The 27,640-nt window shown below is 37.0% G+C and overlaps 1 long non-coding RNA gene across 2 annotated transcripts in view; it reads left to right on the top strand.

Moving 5' to 3' along the window:
* Positions 1–17,221: 17,221 nt before the first annotated feature.
* Gm38450 overlaps positions 17,222–27,640 on the top strand; it is a 55,401-nt gene continuing 44,982 nt past the window's right edge. For both annotated transcript variants that reach the window (XR_390439.3, XR_390438.2), the window contains exon 1: positions 17,222–17,386. This is a non-coding gene — a long non-coding RNA (predicted gene, 38450). The remainder of the gene's footprint in view (positions 17,387–27,640) is intronic.

Raw genomic sequence — 27,640 nt, forward strand, 5'->3', positions numbered from 1 at the left:
TGAGGCCAGGAACCACAGGCCACTTATGCTCCTTGGTTTTTGGCTTAGTTCTGAGGGGTCCAGGTTAGTTGACATCATCATTCTTCCAATGGGTTTACAATCTCCTTCATCTCCTTCAGTCCTTCCTCTAACTCTTCCAAACTAGTGCCCAACCTCAATCCAATGATTGGCTGTAAGTATCTGCATTTGTCTCAGTCAGTTGCTGGTAAAGCTTCTCTGAAGACAGCCCTGCCAGTCTCCTGTCTGCAGGCCCAATATGGCCTCAGTAATAGTGTTAGAATTTGGTGTGCATGTATGGAATGAATTCCAAGTTAGGTCGGTCACTTGGTTGACTTTCTTTCAGTTTCGGCTTCATTTTTTTTCCTGCATTTCCTTTAGACAGGAATAATTCTAAGGTTAAAAATTTTGAAGATGGGTGGGTGGTTCCCTGACTCAACTGGGGGCCATGCCTATCTACTGGAGATGGTATCTTCCAGTACCATCTTCCCACTGTTGGACATTTCAGTTAATGTCATCTCCATTGAGCCCTGAAAGTCTCTCATATCCCAGGTCTCTGGAACTTTCTAGAGGTTCCCCCTGTCCCCTAACCTCTAGTGATGCATACTTTGATTCATTCTCCTAGCCCTCTGGGCATCTCTCCTATCTTTCCCCATACCTGATCCTGCCTATCCTATTTCCCTCCCCCTCCCCTATCCCACCCAGTTTCCTCTCTCCCTCTTCTTCCCATGATTATTTTGTTCCTTTTCTAAGTGGGTTTCAGATATCTGCCGTTGGGAGTTCCTTCTTCTTAAGCTTCCTATGGTCTGTGAATTGTACCATGAGTATTCTGAACTTTTTGGCTAATATCTACTTCTCAGTGAGCACATACCATGCATGTACTGTCCAGATTACCTCACTCAAGATGATATTTTCTAGTTGCATCCATTTGCTTCCAATTTCATATCCTCATTTTTAATAGCTGAATAGTATTCCATTGTGTAAATGAACCATATTTTCTATACTTATTCTTTGGTTCAGGCACATTTGGGTTGTTTCCAGCTTCTGGCTATTACAAATAAGGCTGCTATGAACATAGTGGAGGACCTGTCCTAGTGGTGAGGTGGAACAAATTTTGGATATATTCTCAGGAGTGGTAGAGCTATGTCTTCATATATATCTATTTCCAATTTTTTTGAGGAACTGCCAAATTGATTTTCAGAGTCATTGTACTAGTTTTCAATCCCACCAGGATTGGATGTATGTTCCTCTTTCTCTGTATTCTTACCAACATGTAATTTCACCTGAGTTTTTTATCTTAGCCATTCTAATGGGTGGAATCGCGGGGTCATTTTGATTTGCCTTTCCCTGATTATGAAGAATGTTAAACATGTCTTTAAATGCTTCTCAGCCATTCAATATTCCTCTGTTGAAAATTCTCTGTTTAGCTCTGCACCCCATTTTTATTTGAGTTATTTGTTTTAGTTTTAGTTTTTCTTCTAACTTCTTGAGTTCTTTATATATGTTGGATAGTAGCCCTCTATTGGATGTAGGGTTAGTGAGGATCTTTTCCCAATCTATAGGTTGTCTTTTTGTCCTATTGACAGTCTTTTGCTTTATAGAAGCTTTTCGGTTTCATGAAGTCCCCTTTGTTATTTGTTGATCTTAGAGCCTAAGCCATTGGTGTTCTGTTCATTAAACTCTCCCCTATGCCCACATGTTCATGTCTATTTCTCATTTTCTCTTTTATTATATTCAGTGTTTCTGGTTTTATGTGGAGATCCTTGACCCACTTGGACTTGTGCATTTTACAAGGAGATAAATATGAATCAATTCGCATTCTTCTACAAGCAGACATTGTGTTAGATTAGCACTATTTGTTGAAGATGCTTTCTTTTTCCACTGTATGGTTCTGGCTTCTTTGTCAAAGATCGAGGGTCCATGTGTGTGTATTTTTATTTCTGGGTCTTCAATTCTGTTCCACGGATTGAGTTGTCTATCTGTGTCTTGACTATGGGATTTTTATCACTATTGCTCTGTAGTGAAGCTTGAGGTCATGGATGGTGATTCCCCCAGAAATTATTTCCTTGTTGTGAATTGTTTTCTCTAGCATGACTTTTTTTTCCATATAAAGTTGAGAATTACTCTTTCCACCTCTGTGAAAAATTGTGTTGAAATTTTGATGAAGATTGCATAGAATCTGCAGATTGCTTTTGGTCGGATTACCATTTTTACTGTGCTAAGCTTATCAATTCAGGAGCATGGGATATCTTTAAATCTTCTGAGTTCTTCTTTGATTTCATTCTTCAGAGACTTGAAAGTCTTTTCATACAGATATTTCACTTGTTTGATTTGATTTACACCAGGAAATTTTATATTATTTGTAATTATTGTGGAGGGTGTTTCTTGTTTTTCTTTCTCAGCACATTTATCATTTGTATATCATTTGATTTGAGTTAATTTTATATCCTGACATGTTACTGAAGTTGGTTATCAGCTGTAGAATTTCATTGTTCATACTGAATTACTGTGAGAATCATTCACTTTGAACTCAAAGTGCTGACTGCTCTGCCACTCCCCAGTGTCATTAGATTTTAATATGGTTCAAACCTGTTTATTTTTAATTAAAATAGCAAGTGATGTTTTCTACTTAACAACTCAACTAAAATAATGTGAACTGATAGTGGTTTTATTTTCCATTCCCTCTCCTCCCAATTTCTGCCACTGAATGAAATTGCCCTCTACTAGACACTAGTGAGAGGTGTAGCTAGAGTTCAGGTCCATAATTAAGTATTATGAGGGTAAAAGAAATAGCATGGGACAATTTAGGAATCATCAAATCCAACAACTCTGCCCTTTTGAGTTGTAGGGTTCTTTGGAATGTAATTCTTTGAGTTTTACCTTATAGGATGTCTTACAACATTTCTTGCTTTTACCAACTAGATGTTAATATCTTCCTTTTCCAATTTATAGCAGCTGAAGCTATTTCTTGCCAGTGTGACCTAATCCTCCTGCAAGAGAGAGAGAGAGAGAGAGAGAGAGAGAGAGAGAGAGAGAGAGAGAGAGAGAGAGAGAGAGAAAGCATAATCACCCATTTGAAAAAAACTTACATAAATTGTAAAAGTTATAGGAAAGGTCAAGCCAAGTGCAAATCAAATCAGTCACTGCAGAAATAACTGAAAGTTTGCTTAGTCTGAGAGCCCTAAACAAGTAAGATGTAACTATGATTTGATCATCTGAGCAATGAAAGAAGGTTAAGTTTACCTACTAGGTACCTCTGTCATTTGTCAAGGGTCAAATATGGAGGTTTGATTCCTAGGTCTTATGTATATTTATATCAGAATGGTTTGGTGGGTTTACACAGGATTTATACAATTCATCCCCCTCAAAAATCTCTAGCTCAGAAAGTATGAGAATACTGCCAGAGAAAGGTATGTTGGTCACTCTTGTAAGAAATCTCATACTTGGAATAAATGCTATATATACATTAAGAGGAGTGTCAGGAATGCTGGCTGTATTCCACAGAACACATTCTAAATTGTTCCCTCAATATATACTTAGGTAATCGAGTATCAGTGAGAATTAATTTGAGAAATTTTAGATCTCTATAGAAATCAAGTGTAGTATTGTCATGATACAAGGAGAGATGGGAAGTATTCATTGGTTAGGATACACAACAGATGGAGAAAAATCTATTAATATTCACACTAGTCAATGGCTTTGGGTCTTACTTTTCAATTGTTGCATTTCAATGTATTTAAGCCATAATATCAGGTAAAAGAAATGCATGGAAATAATGCCAAATCTTTATAGAGGACCAAAATATAAGATGCATAAAAAGTAGGCAAAGAGTATGAAATCCAATTAAAATTTCACAGGAAATTTGCTGTAAGAATATATTTATTTAAAAAGCTTAATCACAAAAAAAGCTTAATCACAATTTTTAAAATAAAATTAAGTTCAGCATTTAACATTTTTTTAGAGCAGATGTCAGTTTATCAGGTGTATATTTAATTAAATGTATATTTACAATATTAAAATATAATGTGCACAAATATATCCATAAGCATGCATTCATACACATCCACATAGCTATTTCTCAGTTTTCATTTAGCTTATTAAAAATGAATATAAACAGACTCTGCGCTCCAGGACCCTCTAACAGCTTATAGCCTGTAGCAGCTTTCAAGATAAGAGCATCTTCAACCCAAGGAATTCTGACTTTTTGGTCATGCTGTTTGAAGTTTTTCAAGGCTTGGGGAGAGGGTGGTCTTTATAGAAAGAGCCAGCATTTCAAAGAGAAGACATACCTTTTTTCCCCCTCTTTAGTGACAAGATTTAAAAATGCTCTGAAGAGAGAAAAAAGAAATATTCCTTTTAAAATGTAGTATTTCCTAAAGAGACCCATCCCTCTACCTGGAAGAGTCCAGATGTGCTCCCTGCTAAGGCTTCATTCTCACAAGTCCTGGTCATGTCTTCAGACCAGGTGCTCCAGCAATATTTTGGCACTGACCACCTACAATCATTAGAATGTCTGTTTCTAGAATTAGTATCCATTAGTTAGTTAATTTGTTGTTTAGTCTTAAATATTTACAAGCTACTCCTTTGACCTGGATACATCTAATTCTTACATTAAAAGGCTACTGTAATTTAAATTTTATAAAACCACATTGTGGTATAATGTAGCTTTTTTTTTTTTTTTTTTTTTCTGTTCCAATTCTCAAAGCAGCTACAGAATTTAAGGATACTTCAAGAAAAGGAAATCTGAGGCTTGAAACTTTGTTAAGCCTTGTGAAAGTTATTTAACCTCACAAAATTTAATGTTCTCATCTGTCAGATAAATCTATATCAGAGTATTCCTGTGGAAATAAAATCATATAAAGAATATAGAGGTCTGACCAAGTTGAAGTCATTGTCTTATGCCATGCTCTTTCCTATTATTTAGACACTGAAGTATCCATTTGCATAAGTAACCTCCATTCTCATCTTGTTTACTGGAAAAACATCAAGAAACACATCAGTGAGGTATTGAAAGAACTTAAGTAAGACACAAAGAAATCTCACTTTAGCATTTGCCTGTGATAACTGATCCTTGAATATTAGATAGCAAGCATTGGAAGTCAATCCTTGCAAAGAAAACATCATTATCATTATTAACTACACTGAGTAGCATCTAAACTGCACATAGCATTGTGTTAGATGATGAGTGTTGAAATGTTAAAGATTATTGACTAATGAGAAGTTGGAAAATTATAAAGTATGAATTCTATGAAAAATGAGTATACAAAAGAGTGATAATTAATCATTGTGGTTTGAATGAGACATGCCACCAATACACTCAGGAATTTGAATGCTTGGTTCCCAGTTGGTGGCATTTTTGGAGGGGTTATAGGGAGGTGTATCCTTACTAGAGGAAGTACATCACTGGAGGCAAGCTTTGAAAATCTAGTGCCTTGCCCCAGTTTTAATTCCCTCTCTGGTTCATGTTTGCCTTTTTTTAAAATTAGGCATTTTCTTCATTTACATTTCCAATGCTATGACAAAAGTCCCCCATACCCTCCCCCCCACTCCCCTACCTACCCACTCCCACTTTTGGTCCTGGTGTTCCCCTGTACTGAGGCATATAAAGTTTGCAAGACCAATGGGCCTCTCTTTCCACTTATGGCCAACTAGGCCATCTTCTGATACATATGCAGCTAGAGACACGAGCTCCAGGGGGTACTGGTTAGTTCATATTGTTGTTCTACTTATAGGTTTGCAGATCCCTTTAGCTCCTTGGGTACTTTCTCTAGCTCCTCCATTAGGGGCTCTGTGATCCATCCAATAGCTGACTGTGAGCCTCCACTTCTGTGTTTGCTAGGCCCCGGCATAGCTTCACAAGAGCCAGCTATATCAGGGTCCTTTCAGCAAAATCTTGCTAGTGTATGCAATGGTGTCAGCGTTTGGAGGCTGATTATGGGATGGATCCTCTGGTATGGCAGTCTCTAGATGGTCCATCCTTTCGTCACAGCTCCTAACTTTGTCTCTGTAACTCCTTCCATGGGTGTTTTGTTCCCAATTCTAAGAAGGGGCAAAGTGTCCACACTTTTGTCTTTGTTCTTCTTGAGTTTCATGTGTTTTTTAAATTGTATCTTATATCATCCTGAGTGAGGTAACCCAATTACAAAAAAACTCACATATGTACTCACTGATAAGTGGATATTAGCCCAGAAACTTAGAATACCCAAGATATAAGATAGAATTTGCAAAACTCATGTTTGCCTTTAAAGATGTGATTTGTAAGCTTCCTGTTACAGCTGCTGCCTGCTGCCACAGTGTCTCCACCATTGTGGATTTTGATCTCTGGGTACCATAGGCCAAACGATAATTTTTCTGTAAGTTATCTTGGCCATGGTATTTTATCACAGTGACAGAAAATTAAGTTAAACAGAAATCAGTACAAGTGACACAAAAGTCATACATAATGGACATTTGAAGTAGAAAACTAGTAAGTTTAATGTTAGACATGCCATATACTGGAAGAGAATCTCTAACTAAACTAAATGATTTGAGATTTGCCACAAATGCCATTAAATAGAAGTCTGATTTTTATTTCAACAGAGGGTAGGGCATTGTCATGTTATTAGCCCACCAAGGTAAGATTCCATGGCCAGAGCCATGGAATATCTGTCAAGGAGATCTGTCGACATGGAATAAAAACAGACCAATAGAGAAATTTAAGTTGCCACCATCAAAGCTGGAGGGCAGAGTTAATTAATTATGCCTGTTGAAACTAAATAACCAGATACTAGATATGGACCTAAAGGATTTGGGATTTACTCTGAGGGATTCTTGTCATATTTAGGTCTGTTTACACTTGTTGTTTTTATTAATGTCTCTTTTGGGGGGAAAGATAAGTATATTTTGTATCATTATATACTATAATTAATTATAATTTGCTTTTCATTTCAAAGGGTTATAATTAAGAAACTACCTTGAAGCTCAAATTAGACTTTGGATATTTCAATAGGTCGACATCTTTGAAGACTATGAAGACTTTCAAGGTTGGACTAATTACATTTGCTTTATGATATGGACACAAGCCTATAATAGAATGGGGTGATTTGAATGAGATAGTAAAATGGCCACTTCAGCTTGTTTCTTGAAAACAATGTTTGTTTGCTTGGAAAACATTTTTCCAGACCTTTACTTTGAAGCTGTATCTACCTTTGTTTCTGTGGTGTGTCTCTTTCATGTGGCAGAATGATGGATACTGTTTAGGCATCCACTCTTTTAGATTGTGTCTCTTTATTTGGTAATTGAGACCATTGAGGTTGAGATATTAATAACCAACAATTATTGTTAGTTCCTGTTATTTTGATAGTTGTAGTGGTACTGTTTGTGTGTTTGTGCGTGTGCATGTGCTTGTGTGTGTGAGAGAGAGAGAGAGAGAGAGAGAGAGAGAGAGAGAGAGAGACAGACAGACAGACAGACAGACAGACAGAGACAGAGACAGAGAGATAGAGAGACAGATAGCCAGAGAGCCAGAGACACAGAGACAGAGAGACAGAGGAAGACATAAACAAGGAGAGAGACAGAGAATGAGAGAGAGACAGAGTGGAAGACAGAGAGGGTGAGAGATTCAGAGTCAGATACGGAGACAGAGAGAAAGAGAGAGGGAAGGAAAGATAGAGATATTCTCTTCATTTGGTTTCATTCATGTAAATTTATTAATTTCTCCTGTTGCTACCCTCCTTGTGCTAATAGTTTTCCTTCAGTAACTTCTTTGTGAAAAGGGCTATGTGAGTGGAAAGATATTGCTTAAATTTGGTTTTCTCATGGAATATCTTGCTTTCTTCATCTATGGTGATAGAAAATTTTGATGGATTAACATCTGTGGTCTATTAGGGTCTGCATGACATGTGACCAGGCCCTTCTGGCTTTTAGAGTCTCTGTTGAGAAGTCAAGTATAATTCTGATCCATCTGCCTTTATATGTTACTTGGTCCTTATCCCCTGCAGCTTTTAATAGTATTTCTTTGTTCTCTATATTTAGTGTTTTAATTATTATGTGGAAGGAGGATTTTCTTTCCTGGTGTTTTGTGGCTAGGAAAATTTTCTTTTATATTTTTGTTGGAGATATTTTGAGGGACTTGGAGCAGGAAATCTTCTTCATCTATTCCTATTGTTATTAGATTTGGTTTTTTAATTAATGTCCCAAATTTCTTGACTATTTTGTGTCATCAATTTCTTATTTAGATTTAGCATTTTCTTTTGACAGTTGTATCAATTTCTTCTATCTTATTTTCTATGCCTGACATTATCTCTTCCTCTCTTGTATTCTGGTGGTGATGTGTGAGTCTGTAGTTCTGGTTCTCTTTCCTAGGTTTTTCATCTCCAGGACAGTCTCAGTTTGTGCTTGCTTTATTGCTTCTATTTCAATTTTCAGGTCTTGAACTGTTAACTCATTTCCTTCCTCTGTTTGATTTTATTCCATGTTTTTTCTTAAGGATTTCTTTATTTCCTTTTTAAATGGATCTATCTTCCTTATAAGAATAGACTTAAAGTCATTGTCTTTTGCTTCAGGTGTATTAGGATATTCAGGGCTTGCTGTAGTAGGATAAAGATAGTTTGGTTCTGGTGGTGCCATATTGTCCTGGATTATTTATTTATTTATTTATTTATTTATTTATTTATTTATTTATTTATGTTTTTATTTTTATTTTTTAATTCTTACACTGGCCTTTAGCCATCTGTTTGTCCCTGGTGTTGGCTGGCATTGTTTTTCCTGATGGTATCTAACCTGTAAGACTGCAGATAGGGCTGACAGTCTCCAATAGAAGAAGGCCTCTGGGCACCATGGGTAGCAGCAACCCTCAAACATAAGAGGCAGAAATGTGGCCCACAGAATCTCTTCAATTTTCAATTGGATTATTTTGTTTTGGTTTTGGTTTTGGTTTGGTTTTAATATATAGTTCCCTGAGTTCATTATACATTTTGGATATTGGATCTCTATCAGATGTGGATAGAGTTGGCAAAAATTTATTTTTTGTGGGTGACTGGTTTGTCCAAAGGACTATGTCTTTTGACTTATAGAAACTTTTTAGTTTTATGAGATACCATTTATTACTATTTGATGTAAGCGTCTGCACTCCCAGTGTTCTGTTCAGAAAATTGTCTCCTGTGCCAATGAACTCATGGCTATTAGCCACTTTTTTCTTCTAGCAGGTTCAGTGTGTCTGGTTATATGTTAAAGTGTTTGATCCAATTACAGGATGAAAATTATTAATCAACTTGTATTCCACTACATGGGACTGTCCAGTTTGGCCAACACCATTTGATAAAAATAACGTCTTCCTTTCAGTATGTATTTCTGACTTCTACATAAAAAATTAGGTGTCTAAAGATTGTGGATTTATGTCTAAGTTTTCACTTTCATTCAGTTTATCAACATTTATATATCAACACATGCTGCTTTTATTAAATTAGCTATGCATTACATCTTCAGAATAAGGGATGGTCACACCTCCAGCAGTTCTTTCATTGTTCAGGGATGTTTTATGGATCCTGGATTTCTTTGAATTTCCACATGAAACTAAAATTTGTGATTTCAGTATCTGTAAAAGAAAAATTCTGTTGGAATAGTGATATGGATTGCATTGACATTGTATATTGTGTTAGGCAGGATGGCCATTTTTGCTAATTCTACCAATCTATGAGCATGGGAGATTTTACCATCTTCTCTTATCTGCTTTAATTTCTTTCTTTAATGACTTGAAGTTTTTATCATACAAGTCTTTTCACTTATTTTGTTAGTTACTCCAGTACATTTTACATTATTTGAAGCTATTCTGAAAGGCATTGTTTTTCTGAATTTTTTCCTCATTCCATTTGTCATTTATATATAGGTAGGCTACTGATTTTTTTTTTTTTTAGTTAATCTTGTATCCACCTACTTTGCTGTAAGCTTTTATCAGCTGTAAGATATAAAGTTTATTGTTATTTACGTATACTATAATATCATCTTCAAATAAAGACAATTTGATTTATTCTTTTCCAATTTGTATACCCTAGATGATTTCAAATACTCTAGTGAGTAAACACAGAGAAAGTGGACAACTTTGGCTTGTTCCAGCTTTTCATGGAATTGAGTTGAGTTCTCTCTTTTAAGTTGATTTTAAGTATAGGCTTGTAATCTGCCTTTAGTATGCTCAGGTATACCTTTTGCTTCTTTAAATTCCCCCAGGACTTTTATCACGAGTGGGATGTTGAATTTTGTATAAGACCTTTACCATTGAGATTATCATAATTTTTGTTCAGTTTTATGATGCATTATGTTTATTGATTTTCATATATTGAATCATCCTAATATCTCCGAGATAAACCTTACTTGATCATGGTGGTTGATTTTTTGATGTGTTCTTGGATTTGGTTGAAAAATACTTTATTGAGTATTTCTGTGGGTTTATTTCTGGGTCTTTGATTTGATTCCATTGATCCACCTGTTGGTTTCTACACCAAAGCTATGCAGTTTTTATTAGGATTAATGTGCAATACACCTTGAAGTTAGGGATAGTGATAATTCCAGAAGTTCTTTCATTGTTCAAGATTCTTTTAGCTATTCTGGCTTTTTTGTTTGTTTGTTTGTTTTGTTTTAGTTTTAGTTTCTGTTTACTTCAATGTGGAGTAGAGAATTCCTCTTTCAATCTATAGATTGCTTTTGGAAAGGTGGTCATTTTCACTAGGTTAATCCTAAAAATCCATGAGCAAGGGAATTCTTTCCATCTTCTGATATCTTCCTTGATTTCTTTGAAGTTCTTATCACATAGGTCTTTTACTTGTTTTGATAGAGTTATACCAAAGTATTTTATGTTATATGTGGATATTGTGAAGGGTATTATTTCCCTAACTTCTTTCACAACCCAATTATCACTTGTGTAGAAGAGGGCTACTGATTTTGTATCCAACCACTTTGCTGAAGGTGTTTTTCAGCTGTTGGTCTCTGATAGAATATTTAGGTTCACTTATAGACACTATCATATCATCTTCAAAGAGTGAGTTTGACTTCCTCCTTCTGAATTGATATCTACTTGATCTCCTTTAGTTGTCTGATTCTTATAATTAGAACTTCAAGTACTGTATTGAAGAGATATGGGAAGAGTAGACAGTCTTGTCTCATCCCTCAACTTAATTAAAATACTTTAAGTTTCTCTCCATTAAATTTGCTATTGGCTGTTAGCTTGGTGTATATTGCCTTTATTGTGTGTCGGTATGTCCCTTATATCCCTGCTCTAGCTAAGACTTTTTAAATAAAGGGGTGTTGGATTTGTTGAACAATTTTTTCAGCATTCAGTGAGATGGTCATATAGTTTGTTTGTTTTTTTTTTCAGTTTGTTTATATGGTAGATTACGTTGATGGATTTTCATATATTGAACCAAACCTGCATCCCTAGGATGTGGATTACTTGATAATGGTAAATGATGTCTTCGATGTATTCTTGGATTTGGTTTTGTGAATCATTTTTGAGCATTTTGCGTCAATGTTCAAAAGGGAAATTAATCTGAAATTCTCTTTCTTTGTTGAGTCTTTGGGTGGTTTAGGTACCAGGATGACTGTGGCTTCATAGAATTACTTTGGCAGAGTTCTTTCCTTTTCTCTGTTTCTATTTTGTGTAATAGTTCCAGGAGTATTGGCATTAGACTTTCTTTGAAAGTCTGGTAGAATTCTGCACTAAAACCATCTAACACTGGACTGCTTTCAGTTGGGAGACTTTTAATGACAGCTTCTACTTTCTTAGGACTTATCTGACTACCTAATCTTAATTTGGTTTTGATAATTGGCATTTATCTATAAAATTGCCCATTTTGTTTGGATTACACAGTTCTTTGGAGTACAGGCTTTTGCAGTAAGAGCCAATGATTCTTTGAATTTCCTCAGTGTTCATTGTTATGTCTCCCTTTTGATTTCTGGTTTTGTCGATTTTGTTATTGCCCCTCTGTCTTTAAGTTAGTCTAAGAGTTTGTCTAAATTGTTTATTTTTAAAAAAGAACCACCTTATGGTTTCATTGATTCTTTGTATTTTCTTTGTTTCTAATCTACTGATTTCTACCCTGAATTTGATTATTTTCTGCCATCTTTTCCTCCTAGGTGTGTTTGCTTCTTCTTCTTCTTCTTCTTCTTTTTTTTTTTGTTTTTTTTGTTTTTTGTTTTTCTAGAGCATTCAGATGTACTTTTAATTCATTGGTATGAGGAATCTCCAATTTCTTTATAAGGGCATTTAGTGCTATTAATTTTCCTCTTAGAACTGTTCCTGCATAGAACTTATTTAGAACTCTTAGTTCCTCTTAGTATTCATAGTGCCCTATGAGTTTGGGTACACTGTGTCCTTAATTTTGTTGAATTTTAGAAAGCCTTTAATTTCTTAACTAATGCAGCGGTCACTGAATAGAGTTCAGTTTCCATGAGTATGTAACCTTTCTGCTGTTTGTGAATTTGAAGTCCAGCTTTAATTTATGAGGTTATTTCAGTCTTCTTATATCTGTTGATTTTTGCTATGTGACCAAGTGTATGTCAAATTTGGAGAACGTTCCTTGAGGTTCTGAGAAGAATTCTTTTGTGTTTGTGTGAAATATTCTATAGATATCTGTTAGGCTCATTTGGATCGTAACCCTTGTTAGTTTCATTATTTCTCTGTTTAGTTTGTCTTGATGCCCTGTCCATGTATGATTTAAGCTTTAGTAATTTTTCTTTTCATAAGGTGGGTACATTGCATTTGGGGAATAGACATTCAGAATTGAGATGTCCTCTTGGTGGATTTTTACTTTGATGAGTATGAAGTATCTTTCCCTGTCTCTTTTGATAAATTTTCATTGAAAGTCCATTTTGTTAAATATTAGAATGGCTACTGCAGCTGGCCTCTTGAATCCATTTACTTGGAAAACTTTTCTCCTTTTACTTTTACTCTGAGGTAATGTCTATCTTTATTGTTAAGGTATGTTTCTTGTATGCAGTAGAATGATGAATCCTGTTTTCACATCCATTCTATTTTCCTATGACATTTTATTGGAAGAATTGAGTCCATTGATGTTGAGAGATATTAATTACCAGTGATTGTGACTTCCTGTTATTTTGATTTTGGTGCTGGTTGTGTGTGTGTGTGTGTGTGTGCATACATTTATTTCTTGTGTTTTCTTGAGTATACATGGCCTCCTTGCTTTCAGGTTTTTCTTCTAGTATCCTCTTAAGACTTAGTTAGTAGGCAAGTATTGTTTGAATTTGGTTTTGTCATTGAGTATCTTGGCTTCTCCATCTACAGTGATTGAAAGTTTTGCTGGGTATATCAATCTGGGCTTACATCTGTCTCAGATGAGAAATTGGGTACAATTCTGAGAGGTCTACCTTTATGTGTTATTTGGCCTTTTTCCTTACTGCTTTTAAAATTCTTTCTTTGTTCTGTATATTTAGTGTTTTGATTAGTATCCGACAGAAATATTTTCTTTTCTTGTTCATTCTGTTGGGTATTCAGTAAGCTTTTTGTATGTTTATGTATGTCATTGTTTTATGTTGTTTTATATTGTATGTTTTTGTATGTCATTGTTTTAGGTTAGGAAAATTTTCCTCTATGATTTTGTTAAAGATACTTTTTATGGACACTTGAGCTGAGACGATTTCTTCTTCTTCTTCTTCTTCTTCTTCTTCTTCTTCTTCTTCTTCTTCTTCTTCTTCTTCTTCTTCTTCTTCTTCTCCTTCCATTTGTATTATTTTTAGGGTTGGTCTTTTTATAGTGTACCAAATTTCCAGGATGCTCTATGTTATGGACTTTTTAGATTTTGCATTTTTTTTTAATGATAATGATTTCTATTATATCTTCTATACCTCTTCCAGGTCCTGTATTTTGTTGTTGATGCTCACATCTGTAGTTCCTGTTTTGTTGCCTAGGTTGTCAATTCTCAAAGACCAGCCTCAGCTTGGAGAGGTGTTTTGAGGAAAGGAATGTCTGGGATTGGCAAAAACAAAGGCCTCGAAGTCACATTGTGGATTCAAGCTGGTGACCTATGCTGGGTACAGCTTTCCCGTCTGCTTTTGCTCTGTTCTGTATTTTTTCTCTCTGGTACGCTTTTCTGGACATCTCTAGATGGCTCATTCTTTATTTTCTGTTTGAGAAAGTTCTCTAAGTAGTTCTTTCTTGTTATTCTAAAACATTTTTCTGGATAGCTCATCTCTGCAGATCATAAGTCTGGGCTTTTTGTTTTTGTTTTCTTTTTCCGTATCTACCCAGTCATTTACCTCAGGTTTACTTTTGATTATGGAAGATCAGCATCCTGTGACCTCAGCCTCTTTATTCTTAGGAAACACAAGCATACTTTTCTTTTAATTTGGTAAAATAATTCAGAGAATTGCCTTCCTCTGTTAAGCACAGATGCTAGGATAGCTGAGTGGGACCCTGTCCTTAAATCCTGAAATTACCATTTCTATGACACCTTGGCCTAACCTTGCTCTGTCTCAGACTGATCCTAAATGCAGGAATTTGTCTGTGTTTGTAAGCATAAGCAAACAAAGAAACAAACAAACAAAGTTATCTGGGTGGGATGTCATGCAATCCCCACTCCTTAAATCTCTTTATTTCCTTCCTTGTTATCTTTCTGACAAGTTGGCTCATAGTATAGCTGCCTGTTTCTTTAGATTTATGAAGCCCCTCATATAATTCATATTGCATTCTTATTTTTTGCATAAGTGTGAAGTTATATTTTTTGAACTCACATTTTTAGAGCTCTTTTTCACAGCCTTATGGGCTGTGCTGACAATCCCAGCATCTACCATATTGCTGAGACATTAGCCACACCTTCACCTTCTGAACTCATGCTGTCTCAGATTATCATGGGCTCATTAATATTAACAGGGAGGACATTCCTTAAAGGAGAAATATAGAATATGTACATTAGTATACAAAGGAACCCTACGCCCAGGCAACCACCAACACTCTTGGAGACCACACCCACTGGCCATGTGCCAGGGGCTGAAACCCTGTAATTCTGTCCTCACAAAGGTTGAACAAGACCAGCAAGTCCATCTCCAGAATATCCTCAGTTTTTGTTTTCACCATTGCTTCCACTTTCCTTTCGAGTTATTGAACAGTTTTATTCATAGCCTTCACCTGTTTGATTGTATTTTCCTGCATTTCTTTACATTTATTTGCTTTCTCTTTTAATTCCTCTACCTGCTTGTATTTTTTTTATTTTTTTATTTTATTCATTTATTATTAGATATTTTCTTTTTATACATTTCAAATGCTATCCCGAAAGTTCCCTATACCCTCCCTCCACCCTGCTCCCCTACCCACCCACTCCCATTTTTTGGCCCTGGCATTCCCCTGTACTGGGGCATATAAAGTTTGCAAGACCAAGGGGCCTCTCTTCTCAATGATGGCTGACTAGGCCATCTTCTGCTACATATGCAGCTAGAGATATGAGCTCTGGGGGTACAGGTTAGTTCATATTGTTGTTCCACCTATAGGGTTGCAGACCCCTTCAGCTCCTTGGGTGCTTTCTCTAGCTCCTCTATTGGGGACCCTGTGTTCCATCCAATAGCTGGCTGTGAGCATCCACTTCTGTGTTTGCCAAGCCCTAGCATAGCCTCACAAGAGACAGCTATAACAGGGTCCCTTCAGCAAAATCTTTCTGGCATATGCAATAATGTCTGGGTTTGGTGGCTGATTATGGGATGGATGTATTTTATTGTAGATCCTTCTGGGATTTATCCAGTCCTCATTAAAGGCCTCTGTCATCTTTATAAGACTGGATTTAAAAACTCTCGTCTTGTGCTTCAGTTTCATTAGGATATCTAGAGTTTGTTGTAGCGGGATAGCAGGGCTCTAGTCATTCCATATTGTTCTGGGTCTTGTTGTTGATTGTGTTCTTATGCTATCCTTTAGGATGATTTTCCCTGGTGTTGGCTGGATGATCCTGATGGTGGGGAGAGCTGTGGACTAGACAACAGAGGTTGAGATATTCTACTCTGTTGGCTGTGCCTCAGACAGACCCCACTCTACAGTCTGTGTTGTAGGTGGACCTTACTCCGCAGGTTGTGTCCTAGTCAGACTCAGATGGGCTTTCAGGAAGATCCAACTGCAATGGATTCCCAGGTGGTTAGTTTTGGGAGCCTCCCCTGAAGGTATCCACAGGGAGGTGGGATGCTCTTCAAGGCTCCTAGAGCTGGAAGAGTAAATCGGAGCTCAGGGTACCACAGGCACCATTCACCTGTTTCCTCAATTTTTTTCTCAGTACATTTGTCATTTTTATATAAGTTTACTGATTTTTATGTGTTAGTTTTATATTTTACTACACTGCTTAAAGTGTTTATAAGTTGTAGAAGATTCCTAGTGGAATATTTGGGATATTTTATATATAAAGTAATATAACCAAAACATTAATATATATATTTTTTTACTTCTCCCATTTCTATTTTTATACATTTGCTATCATTACTTATCTAATTGTTCCACTAAGATTTCAAGTACAATATTGGTTAGGTCTTTAGAATCTGAACATACTTTTCTTGTTTCTGATTTTAGCAGAAGTATTTTGTTTTCTCTCTTAAGATCACAATTGACTGTGACATTGCTGAATTACATTGAGATTTTCTTATATCTCTAAACACTAGGACATTTACTGGATACTGTTGAAAGCCTTTTTTGTATCTGATGAAATAATTATGTGACGTTGTCTGTTAGTGTTTTAATGTTGTAGACCATATTTATTGATCTATACATGTTAAAATATGCCTGCATATCTATGATGAAGATCATAATGGATGATCTTTTGCATGTGTTCTTGAATTTATTTTGCAAGAATTTTAGTGTGTGTGTGTGAGAGAGCATGTCCTTGTTTGCATTTTTGTGCCTAATGGATATCAGTCTGAAATATTTTATTGAGTCTTTCTGTGTCATAGTATCAGGGTAATAATAACTTTTAACCATAATATGGAAATGTTCCTTAAGTTTCTATTTTGTGGAATAATTTGAGACATGTTTGCGGGAAGCAGGTGCGGCCAAGATGGCACCCTGGCCCATTGCCAGGCCCCGTGAACCCCACAGTGAAGCTGCCTGCCAAGTTAGATTATTCCTCATGATCCAGATCTGTCAGCCTATCTGTGACCAACCTGAGCTCATGCCTGGAGCGTGTGTGATTCTGATTGGATGAGGTGGTGTGGAGTGAGATGATGTCAGTCACTGTGAGTATAGGAGTTTAGCCCCTGCTGCAAGAAGGACAGGGAGAAGAAGCTGCTGGGGAAGAGAGCTGGAAGTGAAAAAGCTGAAAGTAAAGAAGCTGCTGCCTGAACCCGCCTTGGTGTCCTTGTCGTTCTTGTCTCTGTGAGTCGGAGACTGTGGCAAGTGGTGGCCCTTACGGGGAACTCATCGCATTGGTCGGCAATGGTAAGTAAAGAAAGTACAGGCCTTAGGAAATTTTGGTAAGCAGCAGTAAGGAAATTTTGGTAAGCAGCAGTAAGGAAATTTTGGTAAGCAGCGGTAAGTAAAGTCAGGATCCCTGGAAAAAAAGGGAGGAAACATTAATATTCTCAGGAATAGAGACAAAGGGAATTTCAGCAACATGGGTTCAACTGCGACGAAAATATGAAAGTAAAAATGTTAGCCATCTGGAACTTGGTCAGGGCGTGCTTAAGGGACACCAGTGGAAAGTACAATGCTGAAATAGAGGAAGGAGTGGCAGTGCTTGAGGAGGCTAAGGAGATTGCTTCTCAGGCTAGCCGCCACCGAAAACCTAAACAGCTTAGACAACAAACCAAAGATAAGAAAGAGAAGAAGGAATCTAGCTCTGAAGGGTCAACTAGTGACAGCGACGGGACTGATAATGACAGTGACATCTGTAGTCGGATATCCCACTGGGGTTTGAGGTGTGGTAGGCTGCCCAAACCATCAGCCCCTCCGTTGCCTTCTCTCACCTATAAAGATGAGGGAGACAAAAGGGAAAAGTGTAGTCTTAATGCAAAAGTCTGGAAAAAATGTACCCACTGTTGCGGGAGCCTTCCCAGTATTTCAGGACCAACAGGGGCAATGGTATCATGAACCCCTGGATTGGAAGGTTGTAAAGAGTCAGTTTCGACTTATGGGGTCCAGGCTGCCTTTACCATAACTCAGGTTGAGTCCCTACAGTGGTACTGTATGATGCCATTTGATTGGCAGAATCCCTGCAAGGCCGTTCTTTCGGGAGGAGGTTATTTAACATGGAAGGCTGCTTATATTGAGCATGCCATTGAGCAAATTGTGGCTAATGCTGCCGCTGGACTCCCCAATGCAGCCTGGAATGTAGACATGTTAATGGGGCAAGGGAATTTTGGCAACAATCAAACAAGTTATCCTATACAGGTTTATGAGCAGATTAATAACTGTGCTCTTAGAGCTTGGAAGATGCTATCAGGCACTGGAGACCTTGGGGCCAGCTTGTCTAGGGTGATACAGGGGCCCAATGAGAAGTTTTCAGACTTCCTAGCATGACTAGTGGAGACAGCCAGGAGAGTATTTCTGGATGTTGATGCTGCAAAACCACTGGTCAAGCAATTAGCCTATGAGCAGGCCAATAAACCCTGGAGAGACACCATATGCCCTTACAAGAGCAAATCGCTGGATGTATGTAAAGGTTTGCCGAGATGTGGTGGACACTCCACTAACCAACCAGGGGTTAGCAGCAGCCATAGTTCAGGCTCAAAGGCAGACTTCTCATCAGTGTGGATGGCAGGGGGGAACCCAGGAGGGATGCTTCTCTTGCAGACAGCCAGGTCATTTCAAGCGAGACTGTCCTAATAAAGGAAGACAGGAAATTCAGACAGGCATGTGGCAGCCCAAGTTATGTCCTCGCTGTCGCAAAGGAAATCATTGGGCCGGAGAATGTCAATACAAGTGGGATGTAGATGGTCTCCCCCTAACTTCTCACTTCACAGGTGCTAGGCCAAAAAATGGAGTGCGGGGTCCACAGCCTCAGGCCCACAAACATATGGGGCCATGCAGCAGATTCCCACACCATGGCCAGACCTTCAACACATTCCCCGGCGCAATCGTCTACGGACGTCCCCAGAAGAGTTACAACAGGAAGTGCAGGACTGGACATCTGTGCCACCACCAGACTCTTATTAACCCCAGAAATGGGTGTGCAGATGATTTCTTCAGACTTTAAGGGTTCTTTGCCTAAAAACACCGTTGGTCTCTTATTAGGACGTAGTTCAGCAGCCATTAAGGGATTAATTATCCATCCTGGTGTCATTGATCCTGACTATGAGGGAGAGGTTAAGATCATGGTTTTCTCCCCCAGAGGGGTGTTTGCCATTTCCCATGGAGATAGAATTTCTCAAATTTTGCTTTTGCCTAGTCACCATGTTAGCTTCCTTTCAAGGGGACTGAAAAGAGGAAATTGGGGCTTTGGCTTCACTGGAATACAAATTTGAAAGCTGGTATTCTTAGGGTTAACCAAAGAGTGGATTGGTTGCAGGAAAAGATAAATATTTTGGAGCAGTTAGTATTTGCTTCCTGCATTACTCATATGTCAGGAATGTGTGTAACATCTGTTCAGTATCAGAATTTTTCCAGAGCTGCAAATCTGTAGTGTGCAATTGGTGTGATGCTGCTAGGAAATTGGAATCATGATCTTGACACAAAGACGAAGAAATTGTGAGCATCGATTGTTGACGTGAACAACACCCATGTAGAGATTGCAACTGCAAAGCAATGGCTGTAGATCATCCAGGGAACTGTGGAATTCTTAAAAAATTGGGGAGGGATGGCCATTTGTTGTGTGTGGAGGAATTCTATGGTGGATGGCACGTATGTGAAGGTGGCACAGGGCTGATAAACGAGCCTTAGTGCAGGCTATGGCAGCCTTGGAAGCAGGAACATCCCCCCAATGTTGGCTCAACATGCTGGATCAGTAATCAATGACAGGTAAGACCCTCATGTGCACATGCCAACCTAAGACAGGATGGCGAAAGTGAGTTTGTCACTCCCATGATGGGTAAGGATATGGCACGGATGGGGGTGACCTAAGACAATGTTGATCCCAGAGCTACTAATAAAACAAAAAGGGGGAGATTCAGGAAGCAGGTGTGGCTGCATGGGCCAAGATGGTGCCCTGGCCCTTTGCCAGGCCCCATGAACCCCACATGTTTACTGCCTTGCCCGAACATGCACAGTGAAGCTGCCTGCCAAGTTAGACTATTCCTCATGATCCGGATCTGTCAGCCTATCTGTGACCAACCTGAGCTCATGCCTGGAGTGTGTGTGATTCTGATTGGATGAGGTGGTGTGGAGCGAGATGAGGTCAGTCACTATGAGCATAGGAATTTAGCCCTTGCTGCAAGAAGGACAGGGAGAAGAAGCTGCTGGGGAAGAGAGCTGGAAGTGAAAAAGCTGCAAGTAAAGAAGTTGCTGTGTGAACCTGCCTTGGTGTCCGCGTTGTTCTTGTCTCTGTGGTTCAGAGACTGCAGCACATGTTGGCATTAGGTTTTCCATGAAAGTCTGATAGATTTCTGTACAAAATCCATATGGCTCTGGGCTTCTAATTGTTGGGAGATTTTAATTACTGCTTCTTCTTTTCGGGAGGTTATACATTTGTTTAAATTGTTTATTTCATATTGATTTAACATTGGTAAGCCATTTATATTAAGAAATTAATTTATTTCTTTCCTTACTTTTGGGGAATACAGAGTAATAAAAGGTGTTGTTATAATTCTTGAAATTCTGCTATGCCGGCTGTATTCACTTCCATTCATCTCCAATTAGATTGGATATCTTTTCACTCTCTTTTAGATGATTTTGTTAAATATTTGTCAGTATTGTTGATCTCTAAAGAACAAAATTAATTTCATTGATTTTTTTGAATTGAAGGCTTGTTGATATTGCTATATCATTCATTTTAGCTATGAATTTAATTATTTCTCCTCATTTATTCTTTTTGGATATGGCTTCTTTTGTTTTTCTAGATCAACATATATCTTTAAGTTATTTATAAATAATGTTTTCAGATTTGTGATGTAGAAACTTAGTGCTATGGACTTCCCCTTTATAAGTTTCTTCATTGTGTTCTACAGATTCTAACTATATTTTAATATCAATTTCTTTCTTGATCCTTGTCCTGACCCGGTTTTCATTCAGTAGAGGGTCATTTAGCTCTCATGACTTAGTATATTTTTTGTCATTTGTATTCTTGTTGCCATCCAACTGTAATCCATGATGGTCAGATAGATGGAAGGTATTATTTCAATTTTCCTATATATGTCAAGACTGCTTTCTTTCCTAATTTGTAGTTAATTTTGGATAAAGTTCCAAGGCTTTCTGCAAAGAAAGTAATCCTTCATTATTGAGTTGAATATTCTGTAGATGTATGTTAGTTCCATTTGATTGTGGTATTATTTAATTTCAATATTTCTGTTTATTGTTTCTGGGTAACCTGTCTATGACCCTGAGAAATGAAGTCATTCACGAACACAGTGTTAGGGCCATATGTGATTTAGCTGTAGTTGTTTCATTTTCTGAAGTCAGATGCCTTTATGTTTGGTGCATAAACATTTAGAATTCTAATATCTTTGGTTATATTTTATTCTTCAATGAGTATGTAGCATCCTTCCCTAATCTTCTGATTAATTATGGTTTAAAGCTTATTTTCATCAGTTATTATGATAGTTAGGCCTGCTTGCTTCCTGAAGGAGAAGTGTGTTTCTTGCATTCAGCAGAAACAGTTCCTGTTTTCTTTTTTTAATCAATTTATTTATTTATTTCCCCTTCTGAGTTAGATTCAAGAACCTTCTGTCTTCCTTGTAATTTAGTTTCTGTGGATTGTAGAATGTGTATCCTGTGCTTTATGGTTAATATGCACTTATAAATGAATACAAACCATGGGTGTCTTTCTGGATCTGGGTTACGTCAATCGGCATATTTTCTAGTTCCATGTACTTAACTGCAAATTTCATGATATTTATTTTTCTTTTTTTATTGGATATTTTCTTTATTTAAATTTCAAATGTCATCCCCTTTCCCAGTTTCCACCCCCATGAAACCTCCTATCCGGCCGCCCTCCCCCTGATTCTATGAGGGTGTTCCTCCACCTACCCACTCACTCCCACCTCCCTGCCCTTGCATTTCCCTACACTGGGGCATCAGGCTTTCATAGGACCAAGGACCTCTCCTCCAATTGAAGCTCAACAAGGCTATCCTCTGCTACATTTGCAGCTGGAGCCATGGGTCCCTCTTTGTGTATTCCTTGGTTAGTGGTTCAGTTCCTAGGTGCTCTGGGGGTTGATTAATATTGTTGTTCTTCCTATGGGGTTGCAAACCCCTTCTACTCCTTCAGTCCTTTCTCTAACTCCTCCACTGGGGACCCCATGCTCAATCCAATGGTTGACTGCAAGCATCCTCCTCTGTATTTGTCAGGCTCTGGCAAAGCCTCTCGGGAGACAGCTTTATCAGGCTCCTGTCAGCAAGCACTTCTCAGCATCCACAACAGTGTCTGGGTTTGGTGACTGTATATGGGATAGATCCCCAGGTGGGGTAGTCTCTGGATGGCTTTTCCTTCAGTCTCTGCTCTGCATTTTGTCTTTGTATTTGCTCTCATGAGTATTTGTTTCCCTTTCTAAGAAGGACCAAAGTACCTACACTTGGTTCTTCCTTCTTCTTTGAGCTTCATGTGGTCTGTGAATTGTATCTTGGGTATTCTGAGATTTTGGGCTAATAACCACTGATTAGTGAGTACATACTATGCGTGTTCTTTTGTGATTGGATTATCTCACTCAGGATATTTTCTAGTTCTATCCATTTGCCTAAGAATTTCATGAAGTCATTGTTTCTAATAGCTAAATAGTACTCTATTGTGTAAATGTACCAGATTTTCTGTATGCATTCCTCTGTTGAAAGACATGGGTCTTCACAGCTTCTGGCTATTATAAATAAAGCTGCTTATTTATAAGCATATGAACATAGTGGAGCATGTGTCCTTGTTATATGTTGGAGAATGTTTTGGTATATATGCCAAAGTGTGGTGTAGCTGGGTCCTCAGATAATACTATGTCCAATTTTCTGAGAAACTGCCAGACTGATTTCCAGAGCAGTTGTACCAGTTTGTAATCCCATCAACAATAGAGGAGTGTTCCTCTTTCTCCACATCCTTACTAGCATATACTGTCACCTGAATTTTTTATTTTAACCACTCTGACTGGTGTGAGGTGGGATTTTAGTGTTGTTTTGATTTGCATTTCCCTATGACTAAGGATGCTGAACATTTCTTTAGGTGCTTCTCATCATTAGATGTTCCTCAGTTGAAAATTCACTATTTAGCTCTGTACCCCATTTTTTTTATTTTTAAATTTTTTATTTATTATCAAACATTTTATTCATTTACAATGATATCTCCCGTTTGCTTACCCCTCCACAACCCCTACCCCATTCCCCTCTCTCCCTCCCCTTTGCCACTATGAGGGTGTTCTTCCACAAACTCACTCACTTCTGCCTCAGTCCTCTTGCATCCCCCTACTCTGGGCATTAGGCTTCCACAGGACCGAGGTCCTCTCTTCCCACTGATGTCAGATAAGGCCATCCTCATCTACATATGTGTCTAGAGCCATGGATACTCTTTGGGAGGAAGTTTAATCCCTGGAAGCTCAGGGTCATACAATTAGTTGATATTGTTTTTCCTATGGGGTTGCAAAACCCTTCAGCTCCTCCAGTCCTTCCACTATAGAATGCAATAATGGAACAATGTTAATTTTAAAGATATTTTGGAGAATTTGAGATAATATTTTAGAGAGGGTCAACTTTGTAAGTGACTCATCTATTTTAAAAAGACAGTTCCTAAAATATTTAATTTGTAGACTTAGGAAAAGGCACACAAGTTTCCATCTTAGATAAAGAAATATAGGAAACACATGTCCTACCTGGATGAAACATCTGAAGAACAGCCAATGGTGGATTTTGTTGGGGACATCCTGAGATGCAGTGAAAGTCCCAACATATCTGATAAACAATGATCAGGCGAAGACCACAAGGAATGGCAGAAGCTGTGGATAGAGCTGCCTATACTTGGGAGATGAACAGTATTTTCTGAATGGCAAAGTATAGTTGTCTGGGTATTATCGAGAAAGGAAGAACCAGAGTTGCAGATGATAGATATAAACCATTACACGGTTAGATTTTGGATTCATTATGATTATGACTGTGTCATATCTCTATCTTTTAAAGAAGAAACTATATTTTTTTGCACGGGTTTAACATTGAGACATTCTGAATATGTAAAGGGACATTGGGTTTTTAAACATAGCTTGGATTTATACAGGCAAAAGGGAGGGGGGAGGGCAAATGTGAGATAGGGGATGGTGGAGGGGTAACCAGGAAGTGAGATATCATTTGAGATGTAAATGAATGGAATAAAAGAAAAAAAATTTTAAAGTTAATATTTGACAATTTAAAAGAGAAAAAATAAAGGTACTGATCACAAAGACTGTGAAACTAAGTGTTATAATGTCTACATTATGTTATTAAAATACTAATATGAAAAATGGGGATGAACAAAAGAGAATAGGCTTGGATTTATGAAAAGATATCTGTGTGTCAAATTGACAGAGGATAAGTTTTGCTCTTTTGTTTGTTTGTCAAAATGACCCAAACTTAAATGTCTTGTCAGGGGGAATTTCAACTAGGACAATTCCTTCATATGATTATTCTTTATATAACTCTGCAGGGCATTTATTTTAGATGATAATTAATATAGGAAGGCCCAGATAAGTAGAATGGTGCCAACCCTAAGCAATTGGTCCTGGGATATATAAAATATAGGTTGAAGCAGCAATCAGGTGTATGCCCAATTAGCAAGACTCTATCATAGTCTCTGCTTCAGTTGCGGCCTCCAGTTTCTTGCTTTTGAGTTCTTGCACCAACTTTCCTTCATGATGGACTGCAAAAGTCAGCTGAAATAAAGCCATATTCCCCAAGTGGTTTTGGCATTTTAAGACAATATAAACCTAGTAATGCAAACCTGACATTGCAGAGATTGTGCTATGATTTGAATTTGTATATGAGGTCTAATACAAAAATGTATAAATATTGTAAAAGAAACAAGTTTTTCAATGTCAAGTCAGCTATTAGTTATAGAAACTCATTCTTTTATATATTTTGTATGAAAGACACTTCATACACATTTTTTTAGAACTTTGAACTGAATCTTATGAATTCATATTACTGGAAGTTCTATTGATGAAAATGAAAGTGAGCTCTAGGATGATTGAATTATTTCATTCTGGATATAAATTACATGGGCATCACTATCCTATAAAGACGTAGTCACCTATATCCAATTGCCACCATTGACTTATGGACAATATCAAAGAGATTTTAGTCAATGATGTGGAAATAAAAGGAGATTTTTTAAACAGCAATTTAAAATTGTTATATTTTGCTTAAATGTTGCAGTGTCTATGTTTATCACCTTTAATAAATTTGTAATTTGAGTTGCATTGTATTACTTATTCTTAAATTTTCAATCTTATTTATCATTTCTTAATGTTAAAGTTAAGTAATTCACTTGAGGTAATTCTATCATTCCTGGATGCAAAAATGACAATATGTTGTTTTCTTCCTTTATATTTTATTATGTATTTGTAACAAATATTTGTTGATCAGAGGTTTTATAGGTTTAATTATTCATTTATCTACAGGATACTCTGTTTCTCTATATTACTCAATAACAAAAATTCTATGAAAAATTGAGTCTTTTACTTGTATAATGCATGAGAATATTATATAATTTTTTGTCTAAATTTTCCAATTTTGAGACATTTGAAATACGTTAACATAACTATCTCATTAGATGCTAAAAAAGCATCTAATTCTGAAAAAAATACAACTCTTCTTCATGTTAAACATATTGGAGAGATCAGGAATTCAAGTCACATACCTAAACATAATAAAGCCAATAAAGAACAAACCAACAGCCAATATCAAATTAAATGGAGAGATATTGAAGCAATCCCACTAAAATCAGGAACAGGGATATCCACTCTCCCTATATCTATTCAAAATAGTACGCAAAGTTCTAGCTAAAGCAATATGACAACAAAAGGAGAGTAAGGGGATAAAATTTGGCAAAGAAAAAGTCAAGGTATCACTATTTGCAGATGATATAGTATACATAAGCAACCACAAAATTTCTACCAGAGAACTTCTAAAGCTGATAAACAACTTCAGCAAAGTGGCTGAATATAAAATTAACTCTCACAAATCAGTAGCCTTTCTTTATACAAATTATAAACAGGCTGAGAAGGAAAATAGGGAGACAGCACACTTCACAATAGTTTAAAAATAGTATAAAATACCTTTGTGTAATGATAACCAAACAAGTGAAAGGTCTGCATGACAAGAACATCAAGTATTCAAGAAAGAAATCAAAGAAGACTTCAGAAAATGGAGAGATATCCCATGATCATGGATTGGTAAGATTAACATGGTAAACATGGCCGTTCTACCAAAAGAAATCTAGATTCAATAAAATCTCCACCAAAATTCCAACACGATTCAAATATTTTAGATTATATTTTGAAAAACAAGTGATATCTCTAGTTAAAAGATATTATGTGGACCATAGGTTGTACACAAGGAATGAAGATGGGCTACGATAAGTTGATAGGAAGAAGCTCAGGGACCCTAGTCCTAATGGGATAAAGTTGGCTTCTTGGATTCTAGAATTTTTGACAAAATTAATGCAACAGTCTCTGAAAAAAGGAAGAGAATATGAAAAAATTAAGATGGGATGAAAAGAGATGTGGTAAAGTCTTATACCTCACTCTAAATGTCATGTAAAAGACATTTAGGTAATAAATAAATAAATAAACAAAGCCAAATTGTTAGAGGGTATAGTAGGAGAATTTCAGGCAATCAGATCTATTGGACTTGTTCTAAATGTTCCCCATCCCAAAAGCTTTCCTGGGAGCAGAGTGGAGTGGTCATAGACAGAAAATTTGGTAACATTCAACATTTTTTTTTAACAGGTCACTTCTATGTTCTATGCCAGAGTCAATGTCTGATGTGCACCTTGTAAGAAAGATAAGATCTGAACATCCATCATAGAATTTAAGAATTGGTGGGAAATGTGTCAGTTCTGGGTAGTTTGACAAAGAGATAACTATTTACTTACAGTTTGGGAGGAAGATAATTCAAGGTCCTAGTGATGGCGGAGGTTTATTTTTTGATGAAAGCTCTTCTTCTACCTTATAGCTGCTTGCCTTTGTCTTGGTAAGAAGGCTCAGTGTCTTCCCCTCTTCTTTTAAGATCATCAACTGTACCAGATCGTATGTTGACCTTAATTAATTATTTACATATTTCTCTGAATATAGTCACATTATAGGGCTAAGCTTTCAACAAATAAGTTCAAATTGGTACAGTTCAGTATATTCTGATGGACAACTTGAAACAGAATTATAATTTAATAGAAAACTAGAAAACTACTTATGTATCCTTGAGTTGATCGTTTACATTTCCTGGGTCTCATATTCTCTACTTCTATATATTCAGAGATGAAAAAATAAAATAAAATAAAATAAAATAAGACTGTTTTGCCAAAGATTTCCAGGTATCCACTTAGGTTTAATATTTTCTCATTTCCTCACTATACATTTTAGTATACAACTATTTTCATAGTTT

The sequence above is a fragment of the Mus musculus genome, chromosome 4 (genome assembly GCF_000001635.26).
Source record: "Mus musculus strain C57BL/6J chromosome 4, GRCm38.p6 C57BL/6J".
NCBI classification, from domain to species: Eukaryota; Metazoa; Chordata; class Mammalia; order Rodentia; family Muridae; genus Mus; species Mus musculus.